Source organism: Meleagris gallopavo, chromosome 4 (assembly GCF_000146605.3).
Source record: "Meleagris gallopavo isolate NT-WF06-2002-E0010 breed Aviagen turkey brand Nicholas breeding stock chromosome 4, Turkey_5.1, whole genome shotgun sequence".
Lineage (NCBI taxonomy): Eukaryota > Metazoa > Chordata > Aves > Galliformes > Phasianidae > Meleagris > Meleagris gallopavo.
The window spans coordinates 45,705,614-45,712,802 of NC_015014.2; positions in this window are offsets into that span (position 1 = coordinate 45,705,614).

Here is a 7,189-nt window from a genome sequence, read left to right on the forward strand (position 1 = left end):
AAAACAAGGAAAAAGAGATAAAGCATGTAGGGGACTAAAGGGAAACAAAGGGACCGTATCGTTCTGGTGGACATGCTGCAAGGCCTTTGCCCATTAGCACTCCCATTCATTTATTCTAAACTCAGTATTTCGTAACTGAAGAAACAAGCATTCCATTTTAAAGGCTCTAAAAATTTAGCTGAAAATGTATCACCCCTCAACAAACCATTCAAAGGCAAAGCCATATTCAATCGCTCACTCAAAATAGGGATACCTAAGCCTTATCTTTGGAACAAAAACAAATCTGGAAATTTGTTTCAGCAAAAGACAAAGTAAACTGCAAGATCTACAGCACTAACCAGAGCATTTGCATTTGCAGAGATGGTTAAACGTGTGTCTCTTCTAGGAGCACCTAGTGACAGACCTCATATTCCAGTAGCTTAGGAAAACTTGAGAATCATTTGAGTCAGCATGCTCGCATACAAAACAGCAGAAATTCCTGTTTCCTTGATGCCAATGACATCAGAAGTTATTTTTCCATAGCTCTATTAGGAGATTATTAACTAGTCCCTCATCTGTAATTCTAGAACTTGATTTTTTTTTTTTTTTAATTACTGCCCTTACTGTCTTGGCTGCTTCTTATACAAGCTTCCCAAGAGGCATATTTAAAATCACCATGAACGTCATGAACCTCCCATGCAGAACACTGATCACTTTGTTCAGAACACGCTCTAACACATTCTTCCCTCAAACACTGAAACTAAAAGGCTGTATCTACAAATGCAGGAGAGAGGATTTATTCTCACCTATCAGGTTTTCATACGAAACAAACTGTTTTTAACAGTGCAGTAGCCACTGCTCCATGCAACAGCACACGTGGCTTACACTCTGCCCACTGTTATGCTGGTCAGTAAAAGTGCTTTTGCAGAGATCCTTACAAACACTCTGCCCACAAGAAAAGCTAAGAGCCCATCACACACTTACATCCTTGAATATTCTTGGAAAGAAAAGGATCTGCTTGATTTTCATAGTTCCATTGCAACAATTATACTAATTGCTGTACTTAATGCACTTACCTGCATATAGACAAAGTCAACATCTAACACTTAACAGCACTCAAACGCCTTGAATTCACTCTTTTTAGGATCTCATGTACTCTTTTTTCCATCCTGATTTAGGGTTACACAACTCGAAAGAGTCAAAGGCAGCCAAGCCAACCTTGGTGCTGAGCAAGGAGACTCCCAGCTCCCTGGCAGCAGGCCTTGCCACGTTTGAGAAGTTCCATGCACATTTGAAGTGTTTACAGTAATACCCAGCACCATGGGCAAGAAGTGCACGTTCTCTTTCTATAGATGCACATGGTGGGTATCTCACACAATCTTACAAGACTAATTACAAAGACAAAAGTTATTATTTTCTGCAATTTCCAACTGTTGCATTTGTTTGACAAGCAATTTATTTACTGATACAATCCAGGCTCACACAGTTCCTATTTTTGCACTCACCCTCTAACCAAACAAACCCATACTGCAGATTTCCCACCTATTTCCAGCCAGTTGCTTTTCCTTTGTTTCACCCTACATTTAAAAAAAAGGCAGAACTGTAGAATGTATACATTTCATGCAACTTCTCTACCTCACCATAAGCAGCACACGTGCACCAATGCAGTAACACGATGACTCTTTCAGGATAGTTTATTCCATGCTGTGCCATTATTAATTCTTGTGAAGCAGTGATCTTTATCCCATGTCTGACAAAGAGCAGCTAATTTACATTCTGAAACTGATGCAACTCTTGCTTTGCTTAATTTAAGTTTAAAAAATAAAGACCAAGAGCGGGGTGAAGCGCTGGAGCAACGCTTCTATTTCTTCCTCTCCTCCCAGTAGCAGAAAGGGAAAAAGGAACAGAAAGGACACTATGGAATTAAAATAAGCATGTGGATATAACTTCACAAAGTTCAGTGATCTTCTTTGTCCAGCTGCTGTAGGACTCTAAAGGTTCTCTCTAGCTGAAGAGCTTCCCAGAAAAAACTTCTTTCCATCCATGACCATTTACACGTTCAACAGCAAAATAACTCCTCTGAATGGCAGCACAGCCACGTTACAATTGAAGATTACCAATGACTTCATACATCTTTAAACACCATTAAATCACCTTCTAAAAACAGGAAATGGAACATGTTTGAGGAAGCAGGCAATTTACAGTTACCACCCAGACTTCAAATATTAACACATCAGAAAAACTACACTCCAACTGATCCACAAGAAAGCAAAGACTCAACTACAGCTTAGTGGCACAAGATCAAGTAAATGAAAACAGTACATGAAAAGAAGCTTGGGAGCACCGACCTATTTTCTAACAGCTTTAAGAAGCTCAGGCACATGACTGTGCTGCACAGGAACATTTCCTTCCTCCAGCTGTCACTAGTCGGAGTGACAGAGCATTCTCAGAGCAGTGCCAGCCTGAAATGTAAAGCAGTCAGGGGCTCTGCTGATTAGTTCTAGGAAGACGCAGCACAAAAAGGGAAAGGCTTTTGCACAGGGACAATCGTCATTAGGCACTTGTAGGACAATGCCAGCCTAACATGGTGAGTTGTAGCATGTTGCACAGGGGCACAGCTGAGCTGGGAAAAGCTTTGAAGTAAGAAGACACAGAGGAAGGAATGGAATTTTGCCATAAGGATTATCTCACCTGATGAGCACACCTCTCAGCACATTAAGATACAAGTGGCTGGTTGCCACGAGCATGAAGCCAGAAGCTAAGATTCCAACCAGGAAGAAAGGAGGAGTCTTTGCACCAAAACTCTTTTATAGTTCAAGTGCATGAGAAAAAACATGCAGATGAATAACAAGGTGAAGATCCAATTGGACAGAATACACCAAGTGCAAGAAACTTGATTTAAAGCTTCCTTATTTTAGTCACATTAAGCAAGAACAGGCGCAAGAGAGAATGAAACAAGGGAATGGATAAACGTGTTCCAGACAAAAGCAGGATGAAGAAAGCTACTTGATATGAAAGAAAAATAGATAAGTAAGTACAGATCAGTAAGAAATTCCCCTAAGATATCCAGGAAAAAGCCCATGAGAAAGAGCTACTAAAAGTAAATAAATCTGACAAGAATACAGGGCAGTCCGAGAAACACCATTCTGGGCACAACAGTATGAAAACTAAACTAGAGTTAGCTTCTCTAAACTAGAGAAGCTTCAGAACTCTACCAACACCTACAAGGAGGCAGAAATGTGGATCATGCCAAAATAAAATGTGATTATGAGGTAAATCTGGGGAATACCATTAAGGCAGTAAAGGAAATTTGTGTCAAAGCTTTCATGATAACCAAATATGAACCATATTTAAAAGCCAGGAATACCACACAAGAAATTAAAAATGGGAAAAAGTTTCTTTTCTTTCTGCAGTCCTGGAGCATCCATTCCACAATAAAAAAGATATCTCAAAGACATTAGTCTTTGATGTTATGAGTTATTACACTTCAATAACTAATAACTTGCGTAACCCTTAGTCACCTTAACATGTTGCTTTCCACACCTTCCTCATAGTTTGGGGAGCTGTTATCAGAATTTGGTTTGAAAAGATAAACCTTACATCCAATTTATACTTAACCTGCCAGCATCACCTTCTCTTTTACTTAAAGCCACAAGCCAGGAGTTGATCAGAACCTGTGCGGGGTCCAAGAGGGTAAGGCAACATTAACACAAGGCATCTTTAGGAGTTGAGCAGAAAACAGTGCAATGTAATTCCAGCAATGGGATTTCATTCAGGTGCAGCTCTGGACTGAAACACACCACATTTTACTGGTTCACCATGGCAAACGTTAGGGTGTTCAGCGGGTATCAAGCAATTAGATGAAAGATGATCACTACAGATGACAATCGTATTTTTATCCTCTATATCTCAAAGCAGCAACTTAGCCAGCTAGCTGGAACAGATGACTAGATCAGAAGTGTAAACTATTAAAAATAGGTATTACTTTAACAGAAATAGCTGCTGAATTATAGTGTGTGTAGCAGGAAAAGCACTCCCTTTCCATTTCAACTAAACAGCATACTTAACAAATACTGAAAATATCAGTTTTCACTATTAACATAAGCAATCCACCAGTAATTTCACTTTAAATAGGCAGCAAATGCCTTCTGTCTGAAAACAAAGTCAGTCATCCATGAGCTATCCCCCAGCCATAATGGTGGGCTTTACATGAAAGTGACAGGCAAACACCAGGATGGGCAGGGTAGCTTCTAAAGCAACACCACGTGTAGAGGATGCAACTGTGTAGAAGTTCACTGTGCAGTGTGCATAAAACAGATACACAGCAACCTCTATACAGTGCACTATGTGCACATCAGAGTAAGTTCTGAAGAAAAATCGCTATGCTTTGCTCTCATATTTAAAAGAAAGCTTTTCAGAAAGCTTAGGAAAGTGACTGTGTGACAAGTTACTGCAAAGTAAGTGAGAGTGTGCATCCACAGGACCTTAACTCCAGTGATTGCCCACGTGTACACACTTATCTTGCAATAAATGAGACAAGTCACTTTTTAAAAGCAGCAGAGCAAGCCACATTGTGTACTGTTACCAAGTCATCTTCAGCATGACATGCACCCACGCCCAACCTTACACAGCAAGTGAGGCAAGCAGCTGTACGCTGTGTCCTGCTCCTGTGAACAGAGCAGGCCTGAACCAAACTCTTAAGGGGCCTAGCTGAAGTGCTGTACTTTGTGCACGTGCATACATGCCTAAGGAAAACCTTCAGTTCTATATCAGAAAGTCTGACCACCGTACCAAGGATTCAGGAGCACTAATCTCACGTGAGCAATGAAGGTAAAATAAGGCAGTTTTATCAGCGAAGAGAACTATTTATTTTGTTATTACAAGGCTGTGGACAATTTCATAATGGGGTATGTGAATACAAGGACTGAAAAGTGTCCACATTACACAAAGTTGAGAAAAAGACAGAGATAACCAGCAGCCTTCACCAGCTACTATCTCTGACAGCCAGGTCCTCCTGAAATCAACAGCTAAGACAAATCTATACTTCTCCATGCAGACAAGTCAACAGACGAATTAACCTTTTAAGCATAAGCTGTGATTTAAATTTAGTTTGTTTCCATCTGAGGTTTCCCCAATTGGTAAATGGTCATTGATCTACAATGGTATAATCCCGCAGTTTAAACAGGCTTTTAAGTTTAACAGTAGTGATCCAAATCCATTTGAACCTTGAAGAGTTCACACCAGGTTTAACTGAGTACATTCACCCTTTTCAGTCGGTTCAACTACTTGAAAGTCCTTGCATAAATAAGGCCTTAAGAGCAGGATCTTCATGAAGGAGTTCAAGAGAAATCTACTTACATCATCCCTCCTATTTTTTCACAGTACTGTTTCTGTTTGATTGATCCACTGAACATTTTCCACTTCATTTAGAGCAATAGCTTCCATTTATCAAATGTGTAAAGTCTTCCCACCCTTATAAGAAAATATGTTTTAAGACTATTCAGTGTCTCAACAGTTGAATTAAGTGTCATTCAGAAATTGCAGTTCAATTTCCACTTTTATAAAATAATCTAGAAAAAGAAAATGTCACGAGCCAACTTTTCATCTAGCCAAACCACATATATCATTAAGTGCACATTGAATTATAGCATGAAAGAGCATATTGATATTTCTTGATGAATGCTACAAGTGAATTTTTTAAATGACTCTTCTCAAGTTGTATGTTTTTATCTCTCAGTCACTGAGAATGAAATTTGATATGGTAGTCACTGTAATAGGAAAGGAACAAAAACTTGCAGCAGACTGCACTTACACCCTGTTGTCTTTTGAGGACTCGAATTTGCATGGAAACATGACTGAAGTCATAACAACAGGCAGCACAACGTGCCAAACACCTGCCACCAGCAAGTGCAGCGCTGAGTGAGCTGTGCCGCCTGCCCATGTGTGTCCAGAAGTGCAGAAGCAAAAACACACAGCATTTATGTCGTCACTGTAAGCTGTGACGTTAACTTTCACTGAAGAGGTTCATCAAGTTGTCTGCAATTTAAGATTAACGTAAAAATGATAACGCCTATTGCCACTAAAAAATATGACACTCAAAACATTTGCCATATTACTGCAAATTTATTGTGTGAATTCACAATGTTCTATTTCCCCGACGTGCTCTAAGCCAGTAGATTACGGGGTATAAGCTGGGAAATAAGAGCAGCTACTTTGCACAGACTCATCCTCTGGAAGATGATGCCTTGTTTTAATTTAGTAAGCTTGTGTTGGATCAGAATAAACTTATGTTCTCATACTTCTCTGTGGCTCAGGCTGGATGTCAAGCAAATGACTCCTCTGAGGCAGTACACACACTGTATCCTCCCTGAGCAACTGAAATGATTTCATGCATGGGCAACGTTTAAGTGTTTTTAATGCTGTCAGTTACTCAAATACTTTTATTATTATTATTTTTTTTTTTTAAATCTACTTGTCTGAGCATTAGTCCTTGAAAAATACTTCAACAGCTGAGCTTGAAAAGCAACTCTGACTCAAGTCAGAGTGTTTCTGTTACACTTATCCTCTCAGAACAGAAACTACACATCCTCAGAATCCATCAGAACACAAACACAAATCCTCTCAGAACAGAAACCTGTGTTTCTGTTAATGCCATGCTCCTCCCCACTGCTTCTCCTAGAACTCCTATACTGCTCTTCTCAACTGGTGTTACGGGAAACTTCAGGCAGCTGCCAAACAACATGATGCTAGGAGAGGAAACCTCCCTGACAGCTAGCAGAAGCTCATCTAAGTGCAAAAAGGACAAGGTAACAACCTCCAGCTGCTGTTTCTGCCAGAGCAGCAGGCAAACAGTCCATTTAAACAGAGAGGGACTGCCTACGGTGAGCTGTGGTCCTGCATGGTAGCATGAAATAATTGCAGGGGTTGCAAGGGACACCGGGGATCACCCAGTCCAACTCTCAGCTAACACAGGTTCCCTACAGCAGATTGCACGGGACAGCCAGCAACAGATGAAAACGTGCAGGGCCACATTTCTGATTCAGAGCGCGTTACATATACTGCCTTTACAGCTGAAAGAAATTCAGGTCAGGCGCGCATTTAAAGAAACACAGCAGCAGCTGTGGGCCAGTTCTGCGCTGCCTCACAGAACGCCTCCGCACCGCCTCGGTACGACACGCTGCATCCGCGGCACAGCCGGAGCCGGTTCCTG